The sequence below is a fragment of the Phoca vitulina genome, unplaced genomic scaffold, assembly GCF_004348235.1.
Source record: "Phoca vitulina isolate PV1807 unplaced genomic scaffold, GSC_HSeal_1.0 scaffold2, whole genome shotgun sequence".
Lineage (NCBI taxonomy): Eukaryota > Metazoa > Chordata > Mammalia > Carnivora > Phocidae > Phoca > Phoca vitulina.
In genome coordinates this window covers 25278755-25299302 of record NW_022589705.1, presented here as the reverse complement: position 1 = coordinate 25299302, position 20548 = coordinate 25278755, and the positions used below count along the sequence as shown (strand labels likewise).

General features: G+C 37.6%; 1 protein-coding gene across 3 annotated transcripts in view; it reads left to right on the top strand.

The window, feature by feature from the left end:
- The window catches only part of CUNH1orf146 (chromosome unknown C1orf146 homolog), a 78763-nt gene that overhangs the window by 35298 nt on the left and 22917 nt on the right, over positions 1-20548 (top strand). For 2 of the 3 annotated variants that reach the window (XM_032423839.1, XM_032423860.1), the window contains exon 1: positions 8858-9097. The exons of the other annotated variant lie outside the window; for it this stretch is intronic. The gene's annotated coding sequence lies outside the window, so the exon portion shown is untranslated. Of the gene's footprint in view, positions 1-8857; positions 9098-20548 lie in introns of those variants that run through there. 3 annotated transcript variants of the gene reach the window in all.

Genomic DNA, 20548 nt, shown 5'->3' with positions numbered 1-20548 from the left:
ATCATGAATGAAAGAGGAAAGATCACAACCAACACCAAAGAAATACAAGCAATTATAAGAACTATTATGAGCAACTCTATACCAACAAAGTAGGCAATCTGGAAAAAATGGATGCATTCCTAGAGAAGTATAAACTACCAAAACTGAACCAGGAAGAAATAGAAAACCTGAATAGACATATAACCAGTAAGGAAATTGAAGCAGTAATCAGAATCTCCCAACAAACAAGAAACCAGGGCCAGAAGGCCTCCTAAGAGAATTCTACCCAACATTTAAAGAATAATTAATACCTATTCTTCTGAAGCTATTTCGAACAATAGAAATGAAAGGGAAACTTCCAAACTCTTTCTATGAGGCCAGCATTACCTTGATCCCAAAACCAAAGGCCCCAACAAAAAGGGAAATTACAGACCAATATACCCAATGAACATGAATGCAAAAATTCTCACCAAGATACTAGCCAGTAGGATCCAGCAGTACATTGAAAGGATTATTCACCACAACCAAGTGGGATTTATTCCTGGGCTGCAAGGGTGGTTCAATCAATCAATGTGATACACTACATTAATAAAAGAAAGGACAAGAACCATATGATCCTCTCAATAGATGCAGAAAAAGCATTTGACAAAGTACAGCATCCTTTCTTGATTAAAACTCTTTACAGTGTAGGGATGGAGGGAACATACCTCAATATCATAAAAGCCATATACAAAAAGCCCACGGCAAATAACATTCTCAGTGGGGAAAAACAGACTTTTCCCCTAATGTCAGGAACGTGGCAGGGATGTCCACTATCACCACTGCTATTCAACATAGTATTAGAAGTCCTAGCCTCAGCAATCAGACAACAAAAAGAAATAAAAGGCATCCAAATTGGCAAAGAAGAAGTCAAAAACTCTCACTCTTTGCAGATGATATGATACTTTATGTAGAAAACCCAAAAGACTCCACTCCAAAATTGCTAGAACCCAAACAGGAATTCAGCAAAATGTTAGGCTATAAAATCAATGCACAGAGATCAGTTGCATTCCTATACACTAACAATGAGACAGAAGAAAGAGAAATTAAGGAGTCAATCCCATTTACAATTGCACCAAAAACAATAAGATACCTAGGGATAAATCTAACCAAAGAGGCAAAGGATCTGTACTCAGATAAGTATAGAAGACTCATGAAAAAAATTGAGGAAGACACAAAGAAATGGAAAAACCTGCCAGCTCATGGACTGAAAGAACAAATACTGTTAAAGTGTCTATGCTACCTAGAGCAATCAACACATTCAAGGCAATCCGTATCAAAATACCATCAACTTTTTTCACAGAGCTGGAACAAATAATCCTAAAATTTGTATGAAACCAGAAAAGACCCCAAATAGCCAAAAGAATGTTGAAAAAGAAAACCAAAACTGGTGGCATCACAATTCCAGACTTCAAGCTCTATTACAAAGCTATAATCATCAAGACATTATGGTACTGGCACAAAAACAAATAGATCAATGGAACAGAATAGAGAGCCCAGAAATGGCCCCTCAACTCTATGGTCAACTAATCTTTGACAAAGCAGGAAAGAATATCCAATGAAAAAAGACAGTCTCTTCAACAAATGGTTTGGGAAAATTGGACAGCCACATGCAGAAAAATGAAACTGGACCTCTTTCTTACACCATACACAAAAATAGACTCAAAATGGATGAAAGATCTAAATGTGAGACAGGAATCCATCAAAATCCTTGAGGAGAACACAGGCAGCAACCTCTTTGACCTCAGCTGCAGCAACTTCTTGCTAGACACATCACCAAAGCAAGGGAAACAAAGGCAAAAATGAACTACTGGGGCTTCATCAAGCTAAAAAGCTTTTGCACAGCAAAGGAAACAGTTGACAAAACCAAAAGACAACTGACAGAATGGGAGAAGATTTTTGCAAATGTCTTATCAGATAAAGGGCTAATATCTAAAATTTATAAAGAACTTATCAAATTCAACACACAACTAATCCAATCAAGAAATAGAAGACATGAACAGACATTTCTCTAAAGAAGACATTCAAATGACCAACAGACACATTTAAAAATGCTCAACATCACTCGGCATCAGGGAAATACAAATCAAAACCACAATGAGATATCACCTCACACCAGTCAGAATGGCTAAAATTAACAAGTAAGGAAACGACAGATGTTGGCGAGGATGCGGAGAAAGGGAAACCCTCCTACACTGTTGGTGGGAATGCAAGCTGGTGCAGCCACTCTGGAAAACAGTATGGAGGTTCCTCAAAAAGTTGAAAATAGAGCTACCTTATGACCCCACAATTGCACTACTGGGTATCTACCCCAAAGATACAAATGTAGTGTTCCGAAGGGACACCTGCACCCCAATGTTATAGCAACAATGTCCACAATAGCCAAACTATGGAAAGAGCCCTAATGTCCATCGACAGGTGAATGGATAAAGAAGATGTGGTATTAATATTCCATTGTGTATATATATATACAATGGAATATTACCCAGCCATCAAAAAAAATGAAATCTTGCCATTTGCAACAACGTGGATGGAACTAGAGTGTATTTTTTTTTTAAGATTTTATTTATCTATTTGACAGAGAGAGAGCACAAGCAGGGAGAGTGTCAGGCAGAGGGAGAGGAAGAAGGAGACTCCCCACCGAGCAAGGAGCCTGATGTGGGACTCAATCCCAGAACCCCGGGATCATGACCCGAGCTGAAGGCAGACACCTAACCAACTGAGCCACCCAGGCATCCCGGAACTAGAGGGTATTATGCTAAGTGAAATAAGTCAAACAGAGAAAGACAATTATCATATGATCTCACTGATATGTAGAATTTATGAAACAAAACAGAGGATCATAGGGGAAGATAGGAAAAAATAAAACAAGATGAAACAGAGGGGGAGACAAACCATAAGAGACCCTTAATCATAGGAAACAAACTGAGGGTTGCTGGAGGGGACGGGAGTGGAGGGATGGGGTAATTGGGTGATGGACATTAAGGAGGGCCTGTGATATAAGTAACATGGGGTATTATATAAGACTGATGAATCACAGGCCTGTACCTCTGAAACCAATAATACATTATATTCAATTAATTGAATTTAAATTTAAAAATATTTTTTAAAAAAGGAAGGACATCCTGACACATGCTACAATGTGGATGAACCCTGAAGACATTATGCTGAGGGAAATAAGCCAGTCATAAAAGGCCCGTATGATTCCACATATAGGAGGTCCCTAGATTCATAAAGACAGAAAGTAAAATGGTGGTTGCCAAGGGCTGGATTGAAGGGGTAATGGGTAGTTATTGTTCAATGGGTACAGAGTTTCCATTATGGAGATGAAAAACTCTAGAGATGGTTGGTGGTGATAACTGAGCAACAGTGTGAATGTAGTTAATGTACACTTAAAAATGGTTAAAATGATAAATCTTATGTATATTTTATCACAATAAAATTTTTTAACAATTCTAAAAATTAATAAATAAATAAAGGGAAAAAATGAGTAGGGGCTCTGAATAGTCCTTTTTCCACAAAAGACATACAGATGGCTAATAGACACATGAAAAGATGATCAACAGCACTAGCCAGAATGGAAATGCAAATCAAAACCACAATGATTTATTACCTCACACCAGTCAGAATGGCCAGTATCAAAAAGACAAGAAATAACAAGTGTTGGCAAGGATGTGGAGTGGAGAAAGGGAAACCCTAATGCACTGTTGGTGGGAATGTGAATTCATGCAGCCACACAATATGGAAGTTGCTCAAAATTAAAAAAAAAAAAAAAACAGTCATATGATTCAGTAATTCTACTGCTGGGTATATACCAGAAGAAAACAAAAACACTAATTCAAAAAAGTACATGCACCTCTATGTTTATTGCAGCATTATTTACAATGGCGAAGATATGGAAGTGACCTAAGTGTCCATCAATAAAGGGACAGATAAAGAAGTGATATATATATCAGTGATATATATAACAGATAAGGAAGAAGCAAATATATTGAATATATGCATATATGAATATATATTCATATTGAAAATATGTGATGAATATATTTATATATATAAAATTCAATATATGTATATTATATACATATACAGTATGTATGTGTACACATACACACTATGGAATATTACTCAGCCATAAAAAAATGAAATTCTTCCATTTGCAATAATATGGATGGACCCAGAGTATATTATGCTAAGTGAAATAAGTCAGACAGAAATAGACAAATAGCATATGATTTCACTTATATATGGAATCTAAAAAACAAATGAACAAATAAAAACCAAAAAACCAGACTCAGAAACTCAGAAATACAGAGAACAAACTGGTGGTTACCAGAGGGGAGGGGTTTGTGGGGATGGGTGGAATAGGAAAAGAGGATTAAGAGATACAAACTTCTAGTTATAAAATAAGTAAGTCATGGGGATGTAAAGTACAGCATAAGGAATATAGTCAGTAATATTATAATAACTTTGTATGTTGACAGATGGTAATTACACTTATTGTGGTGAGCATTTTGTAATATATATAATTGTCAAATCAGTATGTTATAGACCTGAAACTAACATAATATTTAATGTCAGCTATACTTCAATTAAAAAAAAAAAAGAACTCTGGCTGCCTCAAAAAGAGGTACATACCTGGTAAAGTGATAACCACAAAATTTTTAGTTGGTGCACACCCTTGATCTGATGCGGGGCAGAGATAAATATTATGTATTTTTTATGCTTTTTCATATGGTAAAACTTAACTATGTTTAAAGGGTAGAAATTTCTTTATACAGTTCAAAATTACCTTAAACTCAGCTATTTTTATGTTCTCAGATCTAGTTTTTGCTGGTGTGTTGAGTTTTCATCTTAGTTGCTTTTACATTATGACTGAGAACTGAAGGCAGTTTCCCTTGCCAAAAACAAGAATCTGTCGAAATGTCAAAATTTTGAGGAATCCACCATTAAATTACAATTATGCTCAATAATCACATTAAACCAAAAGTCGCTAAAGCACAAGGGATTACCATTGAGGGTCAGCTGAGAACCAGGAGAGATTTAAGTCAAAGAGGATGAACAGAACCAGTGTGGTGGGAAAGTGCAAAAATTCTTTCTTAGTGCCTGAATAAAGAACTGAATAAAGGGTGCCTGGGTGGCTCAGTTGTTAAGCATCTGCCTTCAGCTCAGGTCATGATCCCAGGGTCCTGGGATCGAGCCCTGCATTGGGCTCCCTGCTCCACAGGAAGCCTGCTTCTCCCTCTCCCACTCCTCCTGCTTGTGTTCCCTCTCTCTCGCTGTCCCTCTATCAAACAAATAAATAAATAAAATCTTTTTAAAAAGCACTGAATATGTTTTGCTTTGATTTTCTAAACCCATATACATGCATACCCAAACCTATTTGGAAATAGAAAAGCTTTTGAAGCCAAACAACTAGCTGTTTTTAAAACATACAGCTTAGGGGCACCTGGGTGGCTCAGACGGTTAAGCATCTGCCTTCGGCTCAGGTCATGATCTCCAGGTCCTGGGATCAAGCCCGCGTCCAGCTCTCAGCTCAGTGGGGAGCTTGCTTCTCCTTCTTCTGCCTCTCACCCTGCTTGTGCTCTCTCTGTCTCTATCTCGAATAAATAAAATCTTTTAAAAAAATAAATAAAACATACGGCTAATTAAGTTGAGCCTGTTGTTTTCAGTACAATGAATTGTTTAAATCCAATCATTTAAAAAATAAGAATTTATATACATGGTGAGATTTAAGAATATAGTACAATATCAGTTCCTGTATCAAAGAAAATTGATGAAAGGTTAGATTTGAAAACAGCCACTTTCTTTCATCAGATTTCCTCTACATTTTTCTTAGTCTTTGTGTGTGTGTGTGTGTTTCCTTTTGACAGTTTATAGCATCAAGGTCAGAATGTCGGGAATGAAGCAGATAACAAAAAGAACATGGAGTAGAGCCTCAAAAGAAAATGCTTGTTCAATATTTGCAATTGTTCAATATTTGCAGTTGACTAAAAGGGAAAATATTGAAGTACATTGATTATCAAAGCATTCAAGCCCCTAAGCAGATTAGAGGGTTTGCTGTTGCTGATGAAACTGAGACATCTCACAGCAACACTAAGCTATTCTTCGTACTGTCTCATAACAGCTTGTCATTCTACAACTAATGTGGAAATATGGCATTGCGAGGTTTATGAAATATATATTTTTTATTGATTATATGCTTTCAAGTGCAAGCTTACATTTTCCATCCAGGAATAAATAATTTATGGAATTAATTTTTCATTATAACTTTCTCACACTGCTGAATTAGGAATGTTCTGACACTAACCGTAAATGTAAATTGAACATATTTCTGTGTAGGAATTCTAGCAAGTAGTGAATCAGAGAGCTGGGCTGTTATAGAGTTGCCAAATATATTTGTGTTGTCAGTTTCAATATAGTTGGACCTGAATTGTGTAGAGAACCTTTAAAAGCACAACTCAAATAGCTTGATTTGTTCTGGTAATGAATGAATCACTGTAATATATAAGCCTCCCAGATAAAAACTCGTTAGCAGGGTTAACTGTTAAACATTTATTTCCAGTATATACCTCTCAGACAAATTAGTTAGACCCAGAAGACCAAAGCTTGAAATAAATTATTTCGAGCCTAATAGTAATAAGACTAAGAATTTTAATAAAGATTGAAGCCCCCATTGGTACTATTCATATTATGGCCACTAACATTCAATGAAGTCTGATATGTTATTATTGAGACACGAACTAGAGGTGTCTTCTATGTCAAGGCGAATGATACTTCAACATTTAAGTGTATTTATTAGTGTTTATTAGGTAGCAGACATTGTTCTAGGTACTAGAGATTCATCAGTGAACAAAACAGACAAAAGTCCATACTTTTGTGCAGTTTACATTCTAGTGAGAGAAGAAAAGCTGTAAACGATAAACACAGTAAGTATGTATATTAAATAGTATGTTAGAAGGTAGCAAATGATATGAAACAAAACACAGCAGGTTAAGAGGGATCAGAAGTCGTTCTAATTTTAGATGAGGAAGTCAAGGTGGGCTTTATTGGGAAGATGACAGTTGAGTTAAGTAAGATTTAAAGGAGTAGCGAGAGTGAACTATGAATACAGTTGGGAAGAGAGTACCTTAGACAGAAAAGCTGGTGCAAAAGCCCTGAGGCAGGAGCATGCCTGGAGATATGAGGAAAGGAAGGAGGCCAATGTGTCTGGAACAGAAGGAGCAAGTTAGGAAGATAGTAGTAGAAGGGGTTTAGGTAGTAATTGGCACTTAGGCCCTATAGGTCATCAGAAGAACATAAGCTTTAATTCTGACTTCTATTTTATTTTATTTTATTTTGTTAAAGATTTTATTTATTCATTTGAGATGCAGAGATACAGAGAGAGAGAGAGAGCACGAGCAGGGGGAGAGGCAGAGGGAGAGGGAGAAGCAGGCTCCCCGCCGAGCCAGGAGCCCGATGTGGGGCTCAATCCCAGGACCCTGGGATCCTGACCTGAGCCGAAGGCAGACCCTTAACAATCTGAGCCACCCAGGCACCCCTCTGACTTCTATTTTAACAGGACTACGCTGGTTATTATGTTGAAAAAGGACTGTAAGGGGCAAGGCATAAATAGGGAGATCTCTTAGGAAGTGATTGCAATAATCCAGGTGATTAGTGATGGTTCAGACCAGGGAGGTGGTGAGAGTCTGGATGTATTTTGAACATACAGGCAACAAGATTTCCTGATGGATGAGAGGGAGTATATAAGAAACAGGCAAGGTATTTAAATTTAACAAGTGTGAGTTATTAACTGAGATGGGGAAGACTATGGGTGGTACAGATATGAGAATAACATATACTTTACAGCCTTTATGGAGATTAATAGAATCATGTATGCAAAGTATCTGGTATAGTACTTGGTACACAGTAGGTTCTCGATAAGATTAGTTTTCTTTCCCTCCCTATTCTGGTCAGTTACCCAGAACTTCAGTACCTTCCCCAGAATGGACCCTTCTTTGCACTTGCCAGTTTTACTGCCGGAACTGGAGTTGCCGCTCTCAATTCGGCTAAGTCTCGTAGTATAACAGGTAGAAAGGAAAGGCTATTCTGCACTCTTACTTGTTGGGACCCCCTGCGGCTTAATTTTGGATGCCTCTCCTACCCCTCTGCAAATAGCCTGTTCAAAACATGAGGACCTTCCAAGGAGGGTCCTCTGGCCGACCCAACCTTCCTGCCCACACCAGCAGCTGTGTCAATTCCTCGAGTTCTGAAATCCACACGGTGTGGCTGGAGTCAGGTCTTGATTAATTTGACCTCTCCTATCCCGGCTTTAATGTCCAACAGCAGCAGTAAAAGAGCGCCCCTAATTTTAGTATCAGTTATACAACTCTATAAACTTACAAAATGGTTACTTCAGGGAATAATTAATCCACATTACAAGTGTGCTCCAAAGGATTTTTCCTGGAGCAGTATTGTTTTTCCCCCAGCAATTATGTGTTTTACAAAGGAAGACATAAATAGCTTGGCATCCCAACCATAAGTTCTAGGCAAGTGTTGGCTTTTCTTTTTTCAATTTTTACAGTTGTGAACACCAGCACTTAATAATTTGCTGAGTTGCAGTCAGGTCTGAAAGCAATGGATTCCAAAAGAGTAAACAAACAGGCTTCTACTATGTTATACTTAACAGCCACGAATGAAAATGTGAGTCTTTATTTTTTCATAATTTGGATAAACCTGAGGCCACTTTGATTTCATATTGTCAATAACAGTAAAAGAATTGAGCCTGCATTTTAGAAAGTTGTGAAAAGTCAACTCCAGGCGACTAAGTCGAACGCAAAAAATAAACCAACCCCTCCACTTTCTCCTAATCACTTAGCAGTTGGTGAAAACCTTGCAATCTCAAGAGTAGGAAAGGCGGGGCCATCGTTAGCGAGGTCTGCGCCTGCGCGGAAGCCCAGCCAGTGGAGAGCGCGCACCGCGGCTGGAGTAGCCAAGAACGCGCCTGGGCGTCTGTGCCCCGCCCTCCGTGCTTCTGGCTACTTGGGGGAACGTTCTGGAAGTTTGGGAGGCGACGTGGCCCCAGGGAGCCGCTGATCTGGTAGGTGTGTTTGCAGCTACCGAGGACCTGGTTCTTAACGTTTTTCTTGCTTCCTTCTCCTGCGGGTGTGTTTTTTCCTCAGACTTGCCGAGGTGCAGTCTTTATCTCAGAGCTTTGGCGGAGTGAGAGAGGATCCGCCCCACTCTTTTCTTCCTTTGAGAGTTGTGTGGAAAGGGGTTTCCTCATTTTTTCATGTAGGGTTGTAGAAGTGTTTCTTTTTCAGAAGCCCTGTCGTCGTGCAGCCTGCGAATTTATATTTTATTTACGTTAGCTGTTGTTTGTAACCCATTCCCCCCAACTGCCCCGCGGTGGGTGGGGGGGAGAATCTCAAGAATGGACGCGGCCCTGAAGATCACTTGTCAGTTGAGGTGACTGAGCGGGAACGCGATCTACGGGAGGTTTTTGTGCAGGGTTAAACCGATTTGAATTTGAAAACTTGAGAAAAACAAACAAAACCCTAATAGCTGAGAATGCTGGGGCCTTGGAACCAGCCAAGACTTAAGACGCCTTGAGTCCGAGCCTTTTAGTTTCCGACGAGGAAGCAGGCCAACTGGAAGTGCAGTGATTTGCCCAGAGTCGCGGAGCTGTGGACTGGATGAGCCGCCGGCCTGGCTGCTAGTCCAGGGGCGTTTCCCCAGACATTCCGGGGGGGACCTTGCCGCCTCAGCCCTAGTTTTCTGATTCATTTCTAGTCGTTAATTGTACACTCTTGGGGATCTACTGATCGCAGTTCCTTTCGCACTTACAATTGCACCTCATAGCTTCAGTTAAATTAGTTTAAATTGTTCGTAAAACCTACATATGAGACTATATATTATGTGAGTATATTATCAGGAGGGTGGTCATTAGCTAAACAGTAAATTAAATTGTATGGGAGGGGAAATAAAAGTTACAGCCCTTTCCCTCGCCAGGTAGCCATTTACTCATTCAAAAACAAATGTGTGGTTTTGTTTTTTTGTTTAAAGATTTTTAAAAAATTTATTAGAGAGCATGAGCAGGGGGGAGGGGCAGAGGGAGAGGGAGAAGCAGGCTCCCTGCTGACAGGATCCCAGGACTCTGCGATCATGACCTGAGCCGAAGGCAGACGCTTAACCAACTGAGCTACCCAGGTGACCCCAAAACAAGTGTTTTTTGAGTGTCTACTGTGTGCCAGGTGCTGGAGATACAGTATTAAGTAAAACAGAAGGTGTTCCCTGCTCTCATAGAGCTAGTTGTCATTCATTCATTCATTCATGCAATAAATGAGGAAATTATAGAACATTTGGTTTCAGACCAGCAGGAAGAACTTTCTAATTATTAGAGTTGTTCAGGAGTAGAAAGAAACTGCCTTAGGACATACTAACCGTAACTAAATGTGACTTTCATCTTGGTTAGTTGGTTTCTCAATTTTGCTTCAATCTAATTTTGTATTAAATAACATGACAAATATAAACTTGATGTTAAGATGCTTATGATTTAGGGGAAATGAAACATGTTTATAAATAATTTTGTTGGGCAAAATATGGTAGGTGCTCAGCAGAGCTGGTGTGAGGTGGAAGGAAGGAGAGGTCTCATTTAAGTTGGAGGGGATCAGGGATAGTTTCTTGCAGGAGATAGACTTTTTAATGGACCTTGAAGGAGAGGTAGGATTTTTTTTTTTTAATAGACATTATTTTTTAGAATAGTTTTAGATTTACAGAAAAATTGAGGTCCAGAGTATTCCTACATACTGTTTAGTTTCCCCATTACTGACATTTTGTATTATATGGTACATTTGTCACAATTAATGAACCATTATTATTACATTATTATTAACAAAACTTCATAGTTTATTCTGATTTCCTTAGTTGTTTACTTAATGTCCTTTTTTTTCTGTTCCAGGATTCCAGTCAGTATAGCACGTTACATTTAATTACAATGTTTCCTTAGGTTCCTCCCGGCTGTGACAGTTTCTCACACCTTCTTTGTTTTTGATGACTTTGATGGCTTTGAGGAGTGCTGGTCAAGTGTTTTATAGGATGCCCTACTATTGGAATTTGGTGTGTTTCTCATGGTAGGACTAGGATTATGGATTATTGAGAGGAAGGTTACATTATATCAGTAGTACATACTGTCAACATGATTGATGACTGTTAATGTAGACTCTTGCCACCTGGCTGAGGTAGTACCTATCATGTTTCTCCAGTGTCTCTTGGAGGCAGTGTCAGGAGATTTGTCTCTTCTCCACCATTTATTAATTTACTCAATCCTTTATATCAGTATGGATGTGTGGATATTTGTTTTATACTTTGAATTATATTATTTTACTTAGTTTGCTACTCACGTTGTTCCAGCTTTGGCTGTAGGAGTCTCTTTCAATTGATTACTCTTTTTGTCATATTCATCTCAATGTAAGTTTTTCCTTTGTTTTTGTTTTTAATCACCTTCCTTTCTGTCACTACAGAATACTCTAGGCTCAGCTTGTATATTCATTGTCCCAATCCTAGAATAAGCCATTTCTCCAAAGAGCCCTGCTTCTTTTTATTGGAGAATGGTACTAGAAACCAAAGTCTGATTGGTAGGTGTGATTGTTGCTGAGAAAGTATCATTTCTTTTAGGCCCCTCTCAGATAACAGAGCAAAGAAATACATACTTGTATGTACTAATCCATGTACGACCACACATCTATAAGTATTTCTATATATATTCATTTGTATTTCTGTTAAGCTGATAGTGATTTCATACTGATGTTGCCAACTCTAATCCATTACCACATGAATCATTCTAGCCTTGAAAGATAGATTAAAGATTTAAGCAAAAGTATGAGGAATAAAGTTTAAAAATGCTGTTATGAACATTCTTATACAAATCTTTTAATACACATTGTATGCATTTCTTTTCAGTATAAACTTAGGAGTTTAATTGCTGGTTGTGTATCTTCAACTTTGGTAGATACTTCCTGTCAAGAACTCTGAATCAAAGTCTGAGATTTTATCCTACTTGCAAGCTAACAAGTTGGCCTGATATTGTTTGTTTGATTCTGGCAGAAGATACTTGATGCCTGGATCAGACACAGGATTTAAAAGAAAATTATGGCAAAAGTAGTAGCCAAAGATTTAGATTCCTAATGGTTTCCTTGGCTTCCAAATCCACAAGAGGTAGACGTGTTGGAATAACACAAGTGGACTTAGACACAGAGGTAACTGGTTACGTTAACAGAGAGGAACACTTAATAATGAGTGGTGATAAGCCTGCTCAATGCATTTCTCAGCGTTGCTCATTGCAAATGAAAAATGACCTGGGTAAAGAGTCAGGGCCTGATATTCTTGGCATTTTCAGAAAAAAACATGCAGGGACACTGAGGGCCCATCAAAGATTACCCCAGCAATCCCTAATTATCTTCCAAAATGGTTATATTAGTTTACATTTCAGCTACTCATGTGTAAGAGTCCTTGTGCTTCATATCCTAACCAGTTTTTTTTTTAAACCCTTAATTTTTATCACTTAAAATGCAGCCATTCTTAACTGGATTCTATAAGAGAATTAAACCTATAGAACATGATTTGAGTGATTCTTTTTTCATTTCTTCCAAGAATGGTACAAATCTAGTACCATTTTAGATGTATAGGAGAGAACCAAGATCATGATATACCATGAATGCCTTAGGGAGGGCTTGGAAAATTATGGCCCCGGAGTCAAATCTGGCCCTCCACCTTTGGAGCTAAGAATAAATCTTTATAGGAGTGCCTGAGTGGCTCAGTTGGTTAAGCAGGCAACCCTTGATTTCAGCTCCAGGTCATGATCTCAGGTTCGTGGGATCGAGACCTGCATTGGGCTCTGCGGGGAGTTTGCTTAAGGGTTGTCTCTCTCCCTCTCCCTCCACTTGTGCTCTCTTTCTCTCTCTCTCAAATAAATAAATCTTTAAAAAAAAAAAAAAGTAATTCTTTATAGTTTTAAGTGATTGGAAAAATATTTGTGATGCATGAATATTAATGTGAAATTCATATCTTCGTATCCTTAAATGTAATTTTAAGAAACCCAAACACATTAATTTGTTTACTTTTTGTCTGTTACTGGCTGCTTTCATGCTATAGTGGCAGAGTTGAGGCATTGCAAGAGACTGTGTGGCCCACAAAGCCTAAAGTAGTTACTGTCTGGCCCTTTACAGAAAACACAAATAAATGGAAGACATTCTTTGTCCATGGATGGGATGACTTACTATTCTTAAGATGTCCATACTACCCAAAGGTGTATGTGACTGTTGGGGCCAGCCTCTCTCAGCCAGAATTTCCTGAAATGTAAAATTACATATTCTCTTTTCCTTTTCACATTGGTTGTTCAAAACCCAGCCAAAAATGAAGTTTAGTGCTCAGTTGCTTGTGTTCTCTTTTGAGCTTTCCACACACTAATATATATATTTAAATATATTTATACACCATTCTCATTCCATTTCCTTTTTTATAGATTTTATTTATTTGAGAGAGACAGAAGAAGAGAGAGAAAGCACAGAGGGAGAGTGAGAGGGAGAAGCAGACTCCCTGCTCAGCAGAGAGCCCAGTGTGGGACTTGATCCCAGGACCCTGAAATTATGACCTGAGCTGAAAGCAGGTGCTTAACTGACTAAGCCACCCAAGTGCCCTCTCATTCCATTTCTAACTGATCTTTTGTGTTAGTATGTCTCCACTCTGTGCAGCCTTTAATTTTACTACCAAGTTGAAATCATTTCAGCTTTCTCTCTCCCATCTTGTCTCCCTAAGGAGTCTGTGTTGGAAGGAGAAGCCTGGGATATGGATTCCTTGGTTACCCAGTTAAATAACATAATGTTTATTAAATATCTACTGTGGGACTAGTATGGAAGGAGACCAAAAATTGAAATATAGTCCGAGAATTCTTCATGGAAATGTTGAGGCATAATCTAAACTACAAAGTAACCATAGGATTTGAGCATTCTAAGAGGAGTAGAAATAACAGACATCAAATTCTGTTACTTATAAAACAAGGGCGAGCTCTCCTTTTACTACATTGACCACAAGCATTCTCTTTTTAAAAAGTAAAAATTATACATTTAGAAATAACAATTTTAGGTGTATCATGTCTCTTGTTTAATAGTAGTAATTAACATTTATTGAAGCTTACTGTTTGCAAAGTGCATTTCAGTAATGACTACTTCACATATGTGCTCTACTGCTTTAAGTGCTTTATGCACAATAATACATTAATTCTCTTTTTTTTTTTTTAAGATTTTTTAATTTATTCATTTGACAGAGAGAGACACAGCGAGAGAGGGAACACAAGCAGGGGGAGTGGGAGAGGGGGAAGCAGGCCTCCTGCAGAGCGAGGAGCCCGGTGCGGGGCTCCATCCCAGGACCCTGGGATCATGACCTGAGCCGAAGGCAGACGCTTAACGACTGAGCCACCCAGGCGCCCCTCATTCTCTTTTTAAAAAAAAAGATTTATTTATTTACTTGAGAGAGAGACACACAGAGCATGAGTGGGGGGAGGGGCAGAGAGAGAGGGGGGAGAGAGAATCCTTAAGCAGCTCCCTGCTGGGTGTGCAGAGCCCCAATGGGATTCAATCCAAGGACCCCGAGATCATGACCTGAGCTGAAATCAAGAGTTGGATGCTTAACAGACTGAGCCACCCAGGCACTCCCATTATCCACATTTTACAGATGAGGAACTGCAGTATGGAGAAGTTAAGTGATTTGCTCAAGATCAAATAATTTACAACTAGTAGATAGCAGAACCAAGGATTCAAATCAGGGAGCCTGTCTAGAGGCCACACACTTAAACAGTACGCCATATTGCTACTTCATGGTGTGATTTAATCCTCACAGAAGTGTTGTGAAAGTAGGACTGTTACTTGCATTTTACAAACAAGACAGCTGAAGTTTAGAGAGGTAAAAATGACTTGCCCAAGTGCATATAACTAGTAGGTGAAGGGACCAGGGTTTGAATCTAGGTACTCCAACCATAGAATTTGTGCTCTTAATTATTGTTATATTCCTCTGAAGATGACTACACAGTCTTTTAAAGAATAACCTTTAATACCACATACTTTAGTCTTTTAAAAATCTAAAAACTCTTGGTCCCATTTATTCTAAGTTTTGATTTAATATTTGAGAATTCCCAGTATCTGTACCTCCCAAAGCCATGCTGGGTAGATTGCCAAGCCAGATAAACATTGTGCTCTTCTGAGTTTGTCTCAATTCTCAGTCCAGAAAGGCTTCCTGGGGCTTCCTTTCTTCCTTTAAGAACTCACTTTAGTGCTGCCCTCTTTTTCTCTCCATGTGCATAGAAACTTATCAATATATCCTCACCTTGGTGATTTCTGTGCTTTAAGAAAATGAAAAATAGTTGCTTCTTACAAAAATGTAGGAGAACTCTGTTTGATAATTCGAACTCTTCTGTTTCCATACTATTGTAAAAGATGTTACCATCTGAGCAGGGAGCCTGATGCGGGACTTGATCCCGGGACTCTAGGATCATGACCTGAGCCAAAGGCAGTTGCTTAACAAACTGAGCCACCCAGGCGCCCCTGAAATCCTGCATTTCTATACATCAATAATGAAGCAGTAGAAAGAAATTAAGAAAACAATCCCATTTACAATTACACCAAAAATAATAAGATACCTAGGAATAAAACTAACCAAGGAGGTGAAAGACCTGTACTCTGAAAACTATAAAACACTGATGAAAGAAATTAAAGACAACACAAAGAAATGGAAAAACATTCCATGCTTATAGACTAGAAGAACAAATATTGTTAACTCTTTTTAAAATGTTTGGTAGAATTAATCTGTGAAGCTCTCTAGTCCCAGACTTTTGTTCACTGGGAATTTTTTGATTACTGATTCAACTTGATATTCTGCTGTTTTGGGATGACATATTCTGTATATATCTGTTAGGTCCATTGGTCTAATTTGTTGTTCAGAGTCACTGTTTCTTTGTTGATTTTGTGTCTGGATGATCTATCCATTGACGTAAGTAGGGTGTTAAAGTCCCCTATTACTGTATTACTGCCAGTTTCTCCCTATATGTCTGTTAATATTTGCTTTATGTATTTAGGTGTTATTGTATTGGGTGCCTAGATATTTATAATTATATTCTCCTGTTGGACTGATTCCTTTATCAGTATGTAATGCTTTCGTTTGTCTTTTGTTACAGTCTTCATTTTAAAGTCTGGGGTTTTTTTTGTTTTGTTTTGTTTTGTTTTTGCTTTTGATTGCATATGTTTTTCCATCCCTTTACTCTCAGTCTGTATGTGTCTTTAGGTCTGAAGTGAGTCTCTTGTAGGCAGCATTATAGATGGGTCTTGTATTTTTATCCATTCAGTCACCCTTTGTCAACAGCCATCACCATGGAGGCAAGACCCTCCTACACTAAAAAGATTACAACTCACTGAAAGCTCAGATTATGGTTAGCATTTTTAGCAAGAAAGCATTTTTAAAGTAAGGTAGGTACATTGGTATTTTTTTAGATACAATGCTATTGTGCATCTAGCAGACTATACAATATAGTATATATAACTTTTATATGCACCAGGAAGCCAAAAAATTCATTTAACTTACGTTATTGTGATACTTGTTTTATTGTGGTGGGTCCAGAACCAAATTCACACTTTCTCTGTGGTATGCCTATATTTAGATTTCTCTTATTTCTATTTTTTCATTAATGGTAATTTTTGTCTTTCTAGGAAAGTGTCCATTTTATATAGGTCATCAAATCTGTTGACACAAAGTTGTTTATAGTATTTCTTTATAATCTTAACTTCTGAAAGGTTGGCAGTGATATTCCTTCTTACATTCCAGATTTGGTAGTTTATATCCCCTCCCTCCTTCTCTCTGTTTCTCTCTGTTAGTTTAGCTCAATGTCAGTTTTGTTCATCTTTTCATTTCATTAATTTTCTCTGTTGTTTTTCTGTATTCTATTTTACTAATTTCTGCTTTAATCTTTCTAATTGCTTTGGGTTTAATTTTTCTAGTTTTTTAAAATGGAGTAAGGTGCTAATTTGAGACCTTTTTAAATTTAGTCTTTTAAAGTTATAAATTTCCCTCTAATACTGCTTTAGCTATATCCCATAAATTTTGATATATTTTATTTTTATTTTCATTCATTCAAAATATTGTCTAATTTCCATTGTGATTAGTTTTTTGACTCATTTATTTCTTGTGTGTGTTTAATTTCTTTATATGAAGGCATTTGTTTTTATTTATATTGATTTCTAATTTAATTCTATTGTGGTTAGAGGACATACTTTATATGACTTTTGTTTCATGTATTTTGGGTTTCTGTTAGATGGAAATACATTTATAGTTGTTATATATCCCTAATATATTGAGTCTTTTATCATTGTAAAGCATTTCTCCTTGTCTCTAGTGATGTTTCTTAATGTCTATTTTGTTTTTTATTAATATAGTCACTCCAGCTCTCTTATGGTTACTGTTTGCATGGTGTATCTTTTTTCTATTTTATGATTTTCATTCTGTTTATATCTTTGAATCTAAGACAGCATGTAGTGGATTTTGCTTTGGCTGGAACATTTTATCTGTTCACATTTAATGTAATTATTTAATATGGCTGGATTTATGCCTGCTATTTAAGTTTTTTTAAGAGATATAATCCACATAAGACAAAAATAACCATTTTAAAGTGAATTAAAATGAATTTTTAAAGTGAATTGGAGTGAATTTTAAACTCAGTGATTTTTAGCATATTCACTATGCTGTACAACCATCACCACCATTAAATCTACCATTTTGTTATTTGTTCTTTATATATCTTTGTTGTTGTTCCTCTGTTACTTTTTTACTACCATTTTTGTAATATATGAATATTTTTTAGTTTACCACTTTAATTTCTCTGTTGATTTTTCTTTTACTTTTTTTAAGTTATTTTCTTAGTGCTTTCTCTTGGGATTATAATACGCATCTTATTATTTCAGATTAATACTTCTACTTGGCACTGTAAAATGGATTCTCCCACTGAGGGATCTTAGAAGTTAAATGTATGAGATGCTGCTTACAACCAAAATAATTTCTTTTGTTACTAGAAGCCTACTGTTAATATTGTCAGCATATCTTATCACTAATGTTATAGGAACATAATTCATTGACCAGCTACTTTAGTAAACACCACTGTGCTAAGTGTTAAGGGAATATAGTAAGGAGGTGAATTCATATCGCAAACAAGTAAAGGGAAGTCTTCTAATGATATTATTTAGGGAAAGATAATTGTGGGATAATATTTGTCTGAGAAGGTTTTGTAGATTGAGATATGAAGTTTGCATTTGCAGAGATAAGAGGGAGTATTTTAGTGAGAAACCTGAGAGAATTTTGGAAGAGTTTAGAATAAGGATGGTATATATAAGTGATGGCAATGGAAATTAAAAAGGAATTAATCAAAATACCACAGGCTTCTTGTCTAAAATAGCAGATTGACCCCATCTGTTTATCTTTTTTTCTCCAAACATTTGAAATGATAGCAAAGATTTTTTTTTAATTAACAAACACAAAGAAGGAGTAAAATAGCAAGTGAGAAATTTAAATGAGTATGAGGAAACTGGAAGACAGAGAGGAATGGTAATCAATTTGGTTATAAAAGAAAGTTATCCAAGTGCCTACAGAGGGAGAAATTAATGAGAAGAGAGGAGTTTTGCCTCATGGACAAGAGGCTGAGTACTGTACTTGGAAGCATCAGGTATTGGTGCACATCAAGAGCAGAATGTGGAAGGAGAAAAGATTGTTGAAAGTTCATATGCAAATCTGTTAGAACTTCCTTGGGTTCTCTTCTCCATTCTGAACATTCAGGGAAATTCACCCTACAGTTCTCCGATGGAGAAGGCTGGAGGTTTGTTTCTGGAGACATTCATCTGGGAAGATGGATTTGGGAATACCGGGCACATCTCTTACCTTATAAGAGATGTCTTCTGTAACGATCCAACATTACATAACAATAGCCTCCAGCACTTATTCCCCATGTACTCTAATTTATTTTTCTTCATGGCACACATTGCTACCTTCTGTCACTCTCTCATCACCCATATTTGTCTTTTTTTTTGGAATCATCTCACTAGAATGGAAGCTTCATGAGGGTGGAGATTTGTTTTGTTCACTGTTGTGTCCATAGTCCCTATAATACCAAATACGTAAGTATTTTTTATTAATAAATACATAAGTAAGAAAAGACAATTAAGGATCACTAGGCATTTGAGGAAACCTTCCAACATGAAAACTAGATTAAATGAAAAAAGAGATCTGTAGAAAACCGAGGCAATGTGGACAACGGAAGAAAACTTCAAAAAATGTAATTAGTTACCTCAGAGAGATGAGAGATATTGAATTCATAAAACAAAGAGATGCAATGAAGAAGAATGATCAGAGAATAAGAAAGTGCTCCTAGTAACAAAAAATATACATATGTGGTAGTTTAAAATTTTAAAAATAAAACTCTCGGCTTCTGGTTTCTAGTCTAGCATGTAATGGAATTAGTAATTCCATCCTAACAAGTAAAAAGCTGAACAAACTGAAAAATCAACAACTCAAATCTGTCAGAGAAGTGAGGTCACGTGGCAAACTTCTGCACCCAAAATTGTAGAGACAGAGGGATTGATACGAAGAATCACTTACTGGAGCAGAAACCAATAAGCAGAAACCTCTACAGGTACCAGTACTGGGATGGGATGGGAAAACCTAAAGTGTAATTGAAGAATTGCTGGAGGCACTGTGTCAATAAGTAGGGGGACCCACTAATTAGGGGGCCCTGTCTTAGTGTGAACTGCCAAAGCAAAATCCTGTGGACTTGGGTGGCTTATACAACGGACATTTATTTTCTCAAAGTTCTGGAGGCTGGAAGTCCCAAGATGAGGGTGCCATCCTGGGTGGTTTCTGGCGAGAACTTTCTTCCTAGCTTGCAGACAGTGGGCCACCTTTTTGCTGTAGCATCTCTTCTTTTAAGGGCACTGATCCCATCATGAGGGCCCCACTCTCTTGACCTCACCTCATCGAATCCTGATTATCTCCCAAAGGACCCATTTTGAAATACCATCACATGGGGGATTGGGGCTTCATTATATGATTTTGGTGGAACATTATTCAGTCCGTAGCAGGCCCCCACACTTTTGTGAGTTCTACCTCTGGGAGCTCTACCAGGTTCTCACAGTGAATATTGAAGAAAAATTCCTTTGTGATTCTGGCAGGGGGAAAAGAAAAAAAACAAAACAAAACATTTTGAAATATGTGAGAGCATCCTGTCTTAAAAATTCTGCCCTCAAGATGGGGCATCTGGGTGGTTCAGTTGGTTAAACATCTGATTCTTGATTTCGGATTAGGTCATGATCTCAGGGTTGTGAGATCAAGCCCTGCCTTGGGCCCTGCACTGGGCGTGGAGCCTGCTTAAAACTCTCTCTCTCCCCCCCCCCAAAAAAAAAAAATTAAAAATTTTACCAGAACCTAACCCTGTTGGTATTTTATCATAGACTAATCAACATGGGCC